Genomic DNA, 14,609 nt, shown 5'->3' on the forward strand with positions numbered 1-14,609 from the left:
TATTTTTTAAAAAAAAACGAAAAGGAGTTACAGAGAGAAAGGAAATGCAAAGAGATCTTCCATTCTCTGGTCCACTCCTCCAAATGGCTGAGATATTTAGGGCTGGGCCATGCAGATGTCCATCAAGGTCTCCTCTATGGATGATGGGGAACCAAGCACTTAAGACATGGTCCATTGGCTTCTCAGTTGAGCTGGGTCAAAAGTCAAAGAGCCAGGACTCTAACAAGCATTCATATGGGATGCAGGTCTTACAGGTGGCAGTTTAACTAGAAGCAAAACAGTGGCCTTCTTTGTTTCAAACTCTATGCTTGGTGTCTGTGATACAAAAATAGTTTTTGAAAGGGACCAAACCTTCTGAATGCAAGAAGCTCCCATTTTGAATGAAGCAGAATAAATGAAACAAAAAAGCACATTTATCACATGCAGTATATATAGTGAATATAATATAATTTAATATAATGTATTCAATAGAATACATAAAATGGTGATAAATATGAAGAAAGTATTAAGTGGTACAGAGTTAGCGTATGATGGGAAGAGGCTTAAAAGTTAAATGGAGTAGTCAAGGAAGATATAAAGTAACATTTGTGTCAGGATGTGGAGAAGAAGGAAACAATGGGAAGGAGAGGAGGGGAGAACAGAAGGAAGTAAGGAGAGGAAAAGGAAGGGGAGGAGGTAAAGGAGGAAAGGAAAGTAGGAAGTGGAGAGGGAGAGGAAGGAGAAGATGGAGAAAAGGAGCAAGGGGAAAAGGAGAGCAATGGGAGATAGAAGGTGAGAGGAGGGGGCAGCAGGAGAAACAGAGGGAAAGAAGAAGAAGGACCAGGAGTAGGAGCACCAGGTGACTACCAGGGTGAAACACTCTAGCAATGGGGACTGCAAGTTTAAAGTTCCTAGACTAGATGTGGTGGTATTTGAAAGTTAATGGGCTGGAAAGGAGGCCAGAGTAGTCAGAGCAGAATAAGCCAGTCCTCGATCTATACAGAGAGTAAAGACAAAAAGGTCTAACCTTTAGGGCTGTGTAGATCTGTGGATTTTTCATGATGCAGGCAATAGGAAACCACTGGAGGGCTTTTCAGTGTATGAGGTCCATGGTAGACCTTGGAAATCAGGAGTGTTTCTTTGCTCTGTTAGGAGTAGACCAAAGGCAAGAAACATAAAAATCCAAGTGGCAGGTAGGCGGTTGAAAGGTAACAGTGGCACCAGGTGACTAAGCAAAACTTCTTGAAGGAAGAATTGAAAAAGATATATTGGATTTCTCAAATGGGAGATAAGAATCGAGGATTTTTTTAAAGGAACTATTTATTATTATTATTATTGTAAAGGCAGATTTACAGACAGATGGAGAAACAAAAAGAAACATCCTCCATCTGCTGGTTCATTTCTCCAAATATGTACAATGGCCACAGCTAAGTCAGTTCAAACCCGGGAGCTTATTCCAGCTCTTCCACATGGTTTAGGGTTCCAAGGACTTGGGCCATCCTCCACTGCTTTCCCAGGCTATAAGCAGGGAGCTGGATGGGAAGTGAAGTGGCAAAAACACAAACTGGTGTGCATATGGGATGCCAACACTTGAAGGTGGAGGATTATCCAATTGAACCACGTTGCTGGCCCCAGGAGTCAAGGATTCTAAGGACATTTTGCCTAAGCAAATGGAAAGGTGGAATTACCATTGATTGCAAGGAGTAGGATTGTGCATACTCAATTGAAGCAGTCTATTAGGCATTCAAGACATTTCATGCTGATCAGAATTGCATTTTAAGTTAAGACGTCACTTGTCAACACTACTGATACCTTTTAGGATTGGAATCATTCCTTCCAGACTCAAGGCTCTGGCTGAGTCTCAAACTTGGTTGATGTCATGAAAGTGATCTAAGGGGACACACTGGGTTTGAAGCGAATTTTGGCACCAGATCTACAGAAATACTGCCATCTCGATGTTTACTCTGAGCATCTTTTAAAAAATCTAATAAGCAAAACATTCTGGATTGTGCTGAAGACTTGGAACCACTCTGCACTAAAGCTTCCTAAACTCAGAGGCGTTAGATGAGGTTTTCTTGGCCATGCCATGTGCCAGGTCCTCTGATAAACCATCTGCTAGGAATCTGTCCTTCTGTAACACTGAGCCAAAGGCTCCAGATGGACCTGTGAAAGGACTCTAGCCTGGGTAAAGAAGGCAAAGGGATAACCATGGGCATGCTTTCAAGTCATTGTGCCCTGGCCACCAAGGACACCATCTGAGAGTGTCCTTTGAGGTCTTCTTAGAGAAGGAGAATTATAACTGATCTAAGGATTGAACAGCCAAGCCCACTCAGACCCGGCAACAACTTCTATGAGTAGGTTCTGTGCAGATGTTACTCTAATGAGTAAATTTTTTAAAATTTTAAAATTCCGATTTGCACAAAGAGACAAATTGTACCCTATACCTACCATGCTCGATGGGTTAGTGTATTTTCTTTATATAACATGCTGAAGAAAAATATTTCACATTCAAAAGTGCATTCAAGGAAATTAGTTAAGTTGCACACACAGTCCGGAATCCACCTGCAGGTTCTTGTGATAGATCTTGGGTGATTCAAATTACAATGTCTGAATTTGGGATGAGCGGCCTCCCTGCCGAAAAGGCACCAGTTGAACTCTGGGAGCAGTCCTGCACAGGGCTCTGTGATGGTTCTTATACTTTAATGGAAGAGCAGTATTTTTCTGGAGCTGAGAATGCGGAATGTTCACCAACCAGGGATTGCTGCTTTATCTGTGAATCAGTTGAGAAACAAATCACTACCAAGCTTTCTTGCTGGGAAAAGTGGGGCATCAATGACGTGGGAAACAAGCTCTTTGAGGACAGTAACAAGCATTTAAACAAAAATTCACTGTAGGTTTAGCATTTAAAGATTCTTTCATCTGGTGTACATAGAGTAATGCACTGGGCAAATAAGAATAGATGAAGTAATTTCATTAGTAAGCTCATTAGCATGATACGCTCTTATTCCATCTGGGCTTCAGAAAACAATGAAAACAGTTCAAACAGATTTTTTTCCTCATTATGTCTGAAGGAATGCCATCGAAGGGATGCATAAACATCCTAACAGAAACATGCTGACCTCCCCCAACCTGGAAATTCTGACCTGCTGGAGTACAGGAGTCGTTCCTTCATCTCAGCACAGATAGGAATGGGAAACTTGGGGTTTTCTGGCTCCATTCAGGCAGATAAAGTTTATGAATGCATAATGAGTTTCTCCATCATTAGTTACATTTCAGTTTGCTGCTGATCATAGGCAGTCGTTCTTTTGTCCTGAGAATGACTTTAGATTTATGTCAGCAGCCCTGCCACACAAACTGCATGTTTGTTGGACTGAATGTGAGGTTGCAGTTGAAAAAGGAGTCCTATTTGAGCAAAAAAAAAAAAAAAAAAAAAAAAAAAAAAAACCCCCGGGTTTGCACCACAGCTGTCGTAGGAAAGAGAAGGTAAAGGCTTGAACATATGCAAAGCCTGCCAATTGGTAGTGGCCCAGAGTAAGTGCTGTCTGGGGTTTCCTGTATCAGTGTTACTGGCATCATCGACATGAACACAGTTTCTGTGTCTACTGTGCAGAAGAACTGGATTTAAAATACAAAGAAATAAGTCACCCATGGTGCTCAGTGTCCTTTAACAGCTGCCACCATGAACGTACTTGGGAATCAGGGCAGGATGTCAGCTAGGTTGGGCAGCCTATATAGACTCTGCAGGGTGTGAACAAAGACAGCTTTCTGGTTAAAGGACAAAGAAGGTATTCAGATACCATTTGTCTTTTATATAAAAGGAGATACTGTACTATCTTTCTCTCTGTCATGACATTGTCTACACATTAGAAAAAATTGAAAGATAATGGCTTTAATGTATTGTATGAAATCAGAGGTAAATGCAAAATTACTGTTATTAGATTTTTCCTAATCTACCAATGGTTAGCACAAATATAACACATTAAATATTTTGCATTGTAATGATTTTATTGGGGTAAGTTATATAAAATTACCCACAATAAGATAAAGTACAAGCAGCTTCCATAGAGGCCAATTTATAATGTGTCATGGACCTTGCTATTCTGTGCAATAAATTTTAATTGTTTTTTTATACTTTGCACTCCATGATAAATTTATTAAAGGGCATGTTTTTAAAGATGTATATGAAATAAAGACAGTACAAAGTTTCCCTTGGGTTGCATAAAGGTTACATTTTCATTAAAATTTCCAACAATTTTGCTTCACTCATATGTGGAGCTACAATAATTGGAAGGCCTTCTGAGGGCACCTAGTGCAAATCTTTTTTCTGATGAGCTAATAGCGGTTCTGGGTGGTTAACTTATTTACCCAAGGTGACAGAAAAGGTCAAAGTCACGAACACCTTTCCAGTCCCTGGGCCCCTATTGAATGCCTCTTGTGGGAAAATTGAATGCTATTGTCTGGAGCTTTTAGGCCAGCTCACAATGTGTTTACACCGAGGAGGCCATGGGTGTGGTGTGAAAGCCCCTGAGTCTGCACAAGCACACCTCTCCTAAATAGCCAGATCCACTTTCTCAACTTCCTTACCAGACTCTTAAATCTTCCTAAAGGATAAAAAAAAAAAAAAGAAAAGATTTCTTTGACAGTCAGGTTTACAGAATAGTGGGGAAGTGGTAGAGAAAGAGAGCGAGAGAATCAACCATTCACTTCTTTACTCCCCAAAAGTCCATGACAGTCAAGGCAGGAACTCTGTTCAGGTCTCCCATATGGGTGCAGGGATCCAAGAACTTGAGCGATCTTCTACTCCTTTCCCAGCATCTTAGTAAAGAGCTTGATTGGAAGTATAGCAACTGAAATTTGAATCTGTGCTCATATGGGATGCCAGCATCATTGGTAGCAGCTTAGTGCCACAATTCTTGGCTCCCCAGACTCTTGATTCTGGATTTAACAAGTCCTGACAAAAATGTGTCTACATCCATGAACTCTCAGACCACTCAGTCAAGTGACTCTGCAAAGTCCAGACAATAAATAGTGAGGGGTCAGTGTTGTGGCACATAGGCTAAAGCCTGTGACACCATCATCCCTTATGGGCACTGTTTTGCTTCCAATCCAGTTCTCTGATGTTGCCTTGGGAAAGGGAAACAGAACATGGCCAAAGTGTTTAGACCCCTGCTACCCATGTGGGAGGTCTGGCGGAAGCTCCTGCATCTTGGGTTCAGGATGGTCCAACCCTGCTTATTAACAGCCATTTGGCGAGTAGACCAGATGGAAGATTTTCTCTCTTTCTCTCTCTCTCTTTCTCTGTTTCTCTGTAACCTTGACTTTCAAACAAATAAATCTTTAACAAAAAAAAAATTCTGAAATTAAAGGTATATGGACATCTACCCTGCTTCCAGGCAAGAGACTCAGTTATCCCTGTTTTACAGTTGAGTAATGGGTTCAGAGATACTGGTAATTGCAGGTCTCAGGTTCATCTGCCTCTGCATCAACAGTTATATTAATTTTCATGTAGTATTTCAGGTTCACTGCAGTGTGTTAAACTAGGAGAAGATAATGGAGAAACCTGGCCTCAAGAAGTTTGGGACAGAAGTTTCTTAAATTTCTAGCTTTCTGAATCCAAATAGGATAAAACAGAGGCAGAGAAAGTTAATCCTATTCGGAGGCATGAGAAGGAAACATGTTATACTAATTGGTTTGGGTCTGTTTACCTCACTCAATAACTGTGTTATGAGGAAGAACAAGTGTATCTCAATTGGCTTAAACCAGTTGGGGCTTGTTTCCTATGGGGAGGGTTTGCTTTTCAGTTGAATTTCATCCCTCCCTCAGGAACTAAAGCATGGGTTCCAGGACTTCCCAAGGGTGGCATAATCTGCAGGTGCTCAAGTCCTTAACTTAAAAAGGCAAACATAAACACCCCTCGATATAATTTAAATCAGCTCTAGATAGCTTTAAATGTGACAACATGAACTTGACAGAAATTTTTTTCCTGAATATGAATTTTGATTGAGTCATTTTGAACTACATTGGTTGAGTCTGCGTAAGTGAAAGCTAAAGACCCACTCACTGTATGGGCTGAGTGACAGGCAGAATATCCTAATAAAACCTAGAAACTGTTAGGGAGGAAAGGAGGAAGATGGGTGCTGAGTAGTTAGTCAACAAAAACCCCATTGAGAAGCCTACACGGAATATAGGCTGATGTGTAATCATATATAAAGCCACTTCACTTCTACTGGACACTCATACACTTTTTGGTTTCCTTTTAAGTTGCCTCTTCAACAAACACTATAATGGCTTTTCCTTTGAGTATATTCACAATTATTTTGCCAGGAAGAATTTCTAATGCTGAACTGTAGGGATAAAGCATGTAAATATTAGATTGATCTTGATAAACTTTCTTCTAGGAAGTTTGTTTTCCATGGTTAATATCACCATAATTTTGACTATTTTGTATACTTAATTACATTTATAAATGTATATATAAATAAAATCCTTGTTACTTTAAGAAATAGAAGTCTATGCCTTTCAGATAAATTTCAGAGTAGATGCTGCAGGGAAGTCTGGTGTATTTTCACGGAACTGCAATTCTTTCAGATTTACCAAAACCCTGATTTTTATATTTCATGATATTCTAGATAACAAAATCTCAAAGGAGATGCATCAGTCTTTTCCTCATCCGTCCCCCCAACCCAGAAGTATAATTCACATTTCTCTATAATGAGAAACAATCACAAAATTTTTGAGAAATAATTGCTCTTTAACAGGAATCTGGTAATATTATCATTAATCTCATTAATTTATAAAAATACAGGAGATATAGTGATGGTACATGAGGATTGTATGCAACAGTATGACTGAGGAAAATGATCAAATGCTTGAGAGGCTAAAATTTGACATTGAAGGACAATAACCAGGTAATTTTTCAGACAAAGAAATTGTCCACAGAGTTTGAATGATAGAGCATTTCTAGTGACAGACATAAAGCAGGCATCTTTCTTTTAGTTACAGGAAAACTCAACCTGCTATAACCAGCCAACAGGGAGGAGGTTAAGGCCTTCTTGTTATATGTCCAATTTCCAGATGAAAATTTTTTAATTTCCAACATAACTCATTCCATTTAGACTTTTTGTGATTAATTAATGCTATTTCTTTGATTAAAATGGCTTCAATTGTTTTTCTCATTAGAATTGTCTAATATCTGTATTATGTGACATTCAATGAAAACTCCAGTGTTGGATTAAGAAGAGACCATATCCAATTAAATTTATTTAAGAAGTCAGGAATCACTGGGAAGCCATCATCAAAACTTTTTGATCCTTAATTAATGATCCTAATGACAATAAAATGAGTATTTTTTCTTGGCCTTTCTAAATCGAGGCATCCCAAAAGAGGCCAATAAGTTTTCATTTATAGAATACTGTGGCTGAATTAAAAATACATGCCCTTGTGATTCTTCACAAAAGAAGACCAGACTACAAAAAATACATGGAAAATTTAAGCCAAGTGGTCTTTATCTGAGTGAATTTTACCAACTCTCCAACCTTGACATGCAACAAAGAGTTTATCTCCTAATGAATGAAGTTCCCCATAAGGGATATTCATGGCATATGTGGCTCTAACAACATACATATGCTGTATATATATGGAATAAGAAGATCAGTTTTCTCTTGTATACAGCTAGATGAGATGGCTTAAGTGGACATTCTTTCCTTGGTGCTATATCAACTCTCCACTGTTTCTCACCATGATGCTGGCACTTGCAGGATACTTTTTATGGATGGTGCCAACCAGAATCCATGTCCTCAGGCTTATAGAAGAATTAGAACAATGGGAGGTTCATGGAGGACTTCGATGTCATAAGAATGTGGGAGATCGCTTCTGGATTGCTGCCTACCTAGCCCATGTGAGAGATTGTAGGCACATGGCTCACAGTGTCCTCAGCTAACCAAGACCCCAAAATAACCTGTTCACTGGGCATGCAGCAAGAACAATGGGCTGCACTCTAATCTCTCTTCTCTGCCTCTTTAATGAACTGTGCTAGAACTTCTTTGGTGAAGAACTCAAGGAAATAAAATTCATTCTGTTTTTCAGCAGGTAACAAGTTTGCCCTGAGACACAACTTCCTGTGTTTCCTATGCCTCCTGACCTTTAACTTCATCGGAGGGTCCAAAGACATAGACATATCTATTAGCCTGTCACAATGTCATTATTGGGTGGCAGTACTGTAGGGAGTGCCCTTCTGCCTGCCCCTTCCTTTCCGTACCCTATATAAGCTTATAATTTCTCTCAAATAAATAGATATCCCTTACCCACCAGTTTGTCTCCAGTGTTTCTGCTACAGAGGAACACTGCAACCTCACTTTTCAGTGGTCCTGGGGCCTAGGGGACAAAAGATCCCCAAGATGAGACATTGAAATCAGAATATTTATTCCCATTCCCTCTCTGATGTTTGCCTCTGTCTTTCTCTTATAGCTCCATCCAGCTCACTGGATTCCTGAAACTACTCAATCCTCTTAATTTTGGGGGGCTAAGTCCCTGTTCTCCATTATTCTTAGCCTAAGAGGCCTTAATATGACTGTTTGATTTCCCTTAACCCTTCCCTGGTCTCAATAGACAGTCTTTTCATCAAACTCTGCATTACTCATGTTTCTTGTTAGGACCACTACTGATGTAGGTCATATGTAGTCTATCAAATAAAATGAGATACAATTCCATAAAACTTGCAAGAAAGGTACTCATTATCTGTAACCCACAATCCAAATAGAAAGTTGGGCCCGCAGTTGTAAATTTATGTGTGGTTTTGAAGCTACAGGGCTGTTTTTCTGATATGACTGCTTTGTATAAAATAAGTCATTTTCTTCATCATTAGTGTCCTTTCCAGTTCCATCCTCAAAAGCTTATAATTAACATATATGTATACTCTTCTCTGAGTCCTACGGTCTAATAAGAATAGCCTATAGGCCAAAAAATCACTAAGTCACTGTAACAATAGGCATTGCATAAAGAACAGCAAGTGCTAATAGCAAGATTTTTGCTTTATCTTTGACTTTATAAAAACCTTTTGGACATATTAAAGTAGGTCTTTGGAACTCCTGAGTGTCCAATAAAATGCTACACATCTGTCCATTTTTCCAATATCTTATAACACACATTTAAAATCCAACTTACATGAACTTTTTATGATAAAAAATATAGGCATGTCTTGCAACCATGCAAGAAGAATAATCTCAATAAAGAATATCTCAATAAAGATAGAAATACTATGAGAACATAGGGGCAAGTTTTCCAAGACATTAGGAATTGGACATAGAGAAAATACTCATGGATAAGTTTAGATTGGCCAATGAGTCTGTTACCAGGAATGCTATACAATGGGGATTTATTTTAGAAATGAAACCTCAAACAAATTGTAGAAGCATAGGGAGCTGAATTGAATGATCAAAACTAAGTCATTAGCTAATCCTTCTAGAGCACTGATGTGGGTAGACAGACCAAACTTTACAGGAATCTTTGAAAGACAAGGCACATACACACATGGAATTGAGAAAACAAACAGGAAATTTGCAGAAAAACCAAGGCATGTTACCTTTATGTATTTATCACTCCCATAAATCCACAGTCAAGCATCTGGCATTAGAGCTTGTATTGCTGTGAGTCATCAGAAAGAAAAACTGGATTGAGAGTAAATAAGAGTTAGGGAGAGTTAGCCTTTGCTTCTCTCCCCTTTACCTAGCCATTACCATATTATAGCCACAAGATATTCTTAAAGTAATGCTTCTAATTCATTTCTTTCTCTTGTAGATCTCATGCATGTTTCTTATTTGGCTAATGCTAATCTGGAACCATATTGAGAAGAGGACTCTGGGACATTTATTTCCCAGATTAACTGAAGGAATATTATAATAGCTGTAGCATAGTTCATTTATTCTCAACTTAGCACCTATATGCATTTCCATGAGTACAGTTTTTTTTTAAAGATTCATTTCATTTTTTATTGGAAAGACAGATTTAAACAGAGAAGGTGATACTGAGAGAAAGATCTTCCATTCTCTGGTTCACTCCGCAAGTGGCTGCAATGACCAGAGCTGATCTGATCCAAAGCCAGATCCAGGAGCTTCTTCCAGGTCTCCCACATGGATTCAGGGTCACAAGATTTTTGGCCATCCTCTGCTGCTCTTCCAGGCCTAAGCAGGGAGCTGGATGGGAAGTGGCGCAGCCAGGACATGAACCAGCTCCTATATGGGATTCCAGTGCATTCAGTGTGAAGATTTAGCCACTGAGCCATTGCACCGGGTCTTGATTCTGAGTATATTTAACAAACAAGTAAACATGCTAACAAAATCATGCCTCTACACAGGATACATTTATTTGAAAATATGCAACTTCTTTCCACAAAAGAAGATACACAAATCACATATAGCTTGTTCATTCTTTGGTAACATTCATTTCTTTACTGAGTTTTCACTTACATATTGGTATCCTGTAACTTAACTCCTGAGATAAAATAAGAAATCTTAGTTAAATATTTATCAAGATACGTAGCCATCTACCTACCTTCTATCAACTACCTCAGTATATACAAAGACAGCATCAGTACTACTTTCTTTTCCCTACAACAAAGTGAGTATGATTAGCCTTTTTTAGCTCCCCTTTTCCATTGTGTCATACTCATTTTACTCTCAATTGGTTATATTTTCTTGCGCATATGGGTGTCTCCAAACCTTCACACATGAAGGTTTAGTTGTATCAGTAAGGAAATATACACTCTTTAGCTTGTGTTGTTAGAGTCCGGGCTAAAGCCCCTGGACGTCAGGGTGCGAGCTAGTCAACCCCCAGAGAATGACAAACAGTCTCACTGGTAATGCAAACAGCAAACAGAGTTTATTGCGCCAGCATGCTGGGACCAGACTGCACTTGGGGCACACAGGCCAGCCAAGCAGGGCGGTCAGATCCCAAACAGCCCAAGACAGAAGCTTATATAGGCTCTTTTGGGCTGAGAAATACATCAAAAGTAACAACCTTAGACATGTTCATTTTTATGGCCTTCAGGCACAGGCAGCCTGTTCTGTTCCCATACCCATTATCTGTATGGCTCATCCCATTCTCACACCCTTATCTTCCTCCTGTTCCTGGGATTGGAGAATTGTGCCCTTGCCCCCCTGTACCTGGGTTCACAAAGTTGCAGGATAGCAAAGAACAGATTTATCACTAAAGCCTCCTGGCCTGGCAAAGTAGCAGTTTTCTCTACACAAAGGAACCTCACACTGTCCAACAATAGCATTTTACCCACATTCTAACAGTGTAAATTTTCTTCATTTTTATCATAGAATGGGAGTATTAGTGAGGCATATCAGTAAGGGCTACAAGTTCAGATATCCTCTTCTCTTATCATTGTGTAGTAACTACTTAATTTCTTCCCAGATGTTTGGAATCAGTTACCCTAATATAGTCATATTCCTTTTTGATCTGTTGGTCAAGGAGTTTGAGTAGTCTGAGGTGTCTATGGGGCAGTCTCATATTAAAACTTAGTAGTTTTGTTGTATCCCTAGTGACAGCATTACTTCTTTGGGAACTAAGGATATTAAATACTTATAATCTAAACTAAAGGGATGGGAAACAAAAGCTGTAGTTAAAGGTCCCTAAGGAGAATTTTGAGATGACGGTTTCCACATCCTTTCCTTGACTTAACAACCAAAAAATCTTGACAATGGGAAAAAGCATTTACTGATCTGTGCTTCAGGGTGTAAGCTACACACTGAAAGATCTCACCCCAGTGCTTCAGGGTTGCCAAACCAGCAGGGTTGCAAACTGAATTTCAGTGTTATAAAATCAGCTGCTTCAGCAGGATAGGAAATATGAGTATTAACTTCTTTCAACATAAGACCATTGCTGCACTTACCTTGTTTCAAAATAAGTCTTTGGTCACAAGCTACTCTGTAGAATAGTGAGTAAGATATTCTATAAGTCCTTAGATGGTATTTTTGGCAAAATCACAGTTCACAAAGAAAGCAAATCCATAACCATAATAAATTTATTCCTGGGGGATCAGAGTGATGCTTTCCATGACTGAAGCAATCCAAAGGAATCAAACAGCTGATGAGTTTCCTTGATGAATGGTGCCATATTCAGGACTCAAGGACGATTTCCTGCTGTTGGTAGTTGGCATACTCACCTTAGAATGTCGTCAAAGAAGTTTTTAACAGTAGAATTTCATGTGGCTATGGATAACAATTCTAAGCATAATAATACCATAGATAACAATACCAATAATCAAGGTTCTGTTAGACAATTTTCAGGGGACCATATGCCATTGTGGCAACATCCGGAAGGAAGATATGGACAAAACAGAGTCAATTATCCTGAAGCATCACAGAAAAATCTGTAAGATCCAATTGTGACTGGGAAGAGCATCTCTGACAGAGTTATAGAAAACAGTGGCTTCTGATTAGTCCCACTTCTGTTGTTCCACAGCTAAATATTTAGTTTTGAGTCTAAGAATCAGAACTAAACAAGAACACTGAAGAGAAATGGTAAGTTGGAAACCCCCGGGCACTTCTAAATTTGTGCATTTACCACATGTTTGACTGCAAAGCCTTCCAAGATCCATGACTACTGCTTTTCTTCTCCATTCCAAATCTTTTACAATTTTTTGTCAAGTATTCTCTCTCAAGTGACATAGAGGTAATGGGATTCTAAGAAATGCATTCCATCTTAACAAAGTTGGTAGGGCACAATCTAACACAATTCTAAAGAAAGAAGCCTGGTTATCTATTCATATATTCATTCACTTGTACCAGTACAAAAACAAATACCATAAATGGATATCAAATATTTAAATCCATAAGTATAAACATGACATTGCTGTGAAGGATAATGTGATGGCTTCTACAGAGGCAAAGGAGGAATAACTGTGGCTAGTAGAGAATGATGCATGATGCTGAAGTTGAGATCATAAAAAATAAAATGCAGGGAAATGTTTCAGAACCCAGTGGTTGAGACTCAACCACCAACAGCAGAAGGTGTTGAGACAAAAGAGACAAGTGGAGACTGAAGAAACAAGATTAGATAGAATATATGTTTATTGGGGAGCTGTTTAGGCAGCAGTATTCATCTTGGACAGATGCACCGCAGAGAGGAGAATCCCTGCACCATAGGGAGGAGAAACACAAAAGAGGCTAACCAGAATGCAACTGGATTTTCTCAAGAGATACTATCATCCTGGGCTCCAGATAAAAGACATTCCAGGCATTACCTAAGAGCTGCACGTCCTTAACAGCTTTGTTTACTCTGTGGAATTTAGGATGATCTCCAAGATCACCAAGTGAGCAAAAGATTGGCATTACATCCAAAATGGCTGCAGTCAGATCAAGCTGGATTCTTTCAAGGATACCTCAAAATGTCCCCAGAGTCGAGGACACTTGCCACAGCTCCCACTATTTTATCTTTTACCCATTCCAGGTATATTTTTATTTGTACCACGCCACTAAAACTCGTCATGTTAATTTTATTAACTTCTCCCCTGCTTCATTGCCAAACTCAGTGTTAATAGTCCTCTTCTCACTTGATCTCTCAGCACCACTATTCTAACTGAATATCCCTATTTTCTTTTTGTTTGTTTGTTTTTAGATTTATTTATTCTTATTGGAAAGGCAGATTTACAGAAAGATGGAAAAATGGAAGGACTTTCCATCTCTAGCTCACTCCCGAAATCGCTGCAACAGCCAGAGTAAAGCCAATCCAAAGCTAGAAGCCAAGATCCAGACATTTCTTCCATGTCTTCCATATTGTTGCAGGACCTCAAAGCTTTGGGCTTATGTTTATGCTTTTCCAGGGCATAAGCAGGCAGTAGGATGGGAAGTAGAGTAGCTGGCACAGCAACTGGTGCCCATATGGGATCCTAGTACTTGCAAGGGGTTGATTAGCCAATTGAACCACTGCACTGGGTCAATCCCTACTTTCTTAAAACATTTTCTTCATCTTTCTCCTGGAACATTATTGTTGTCTCTACTTGTCAGAACATGCTATCATCCACAAGAGCCTTGATTATTCACTGATGTGTCTCTTATGCAAAGAGTAACACCCAGTACAGAGTAGGTTCTATGTAAGTGTTGAGTGACTTGAAGGAGTCGAGGAGGAACCAAGCAGTATGAATATACTATATAGTATATAGCAAAGGAAATCAGAACAAACGAGGTTTGGGTTGCTCAATAGAAACAATGCTTTCAAGAAAAATCCAAGGTTTAAATCTCACTAGTGTTCAACTTTGAACGCAGCAGTGTGAACGTTTAGAGTGAAGGTTTTCTGGAGTGTTAAGGTCAAAAGTCAGATTCAAGGGAATGTAAAAGAGAACAGAAGAAGAATGAATGGGAGTAGCTTCATCCACTTGTTTTCAGGAGTGTCGCTTAGAGATCCTAAAATGTAGCAAATGGACGTATGCAGTGAGGTAAAAGGAGCTTTCTTTTTATTATTTCATGAGAAGGATATTTATCTTGATGGAAGAATCTGATACAAAAGTTAATGTTCAGAGTGCAGAGGGAATAATTGCCAGAGTGATTGAAACGGGAGAAAAAAATGGGATTCCATGGCTAACTGAACCAGTGGACTTTGAAGAGAAACACAGAGAGAAGAAATCAAGT

The sequence above is a fragment of the Ochotona curzoniae genome, unplaced genomic scaffold (genome assembly GCF_017591425.1).
Source record: "Ochotona curzoniae isolate NIBS_2020 unplaced genomic scaffold, NIBS_Ocur_1.0 scaffold_1037, whole genome shotgun sequence".
Classification (NCBI taxonomy): Eukaryota; Metazoa; Chordata; class Mammalia; order Lagomorpha; family Ochotonidae; genus Ochotona; species Ochotona curzoniae.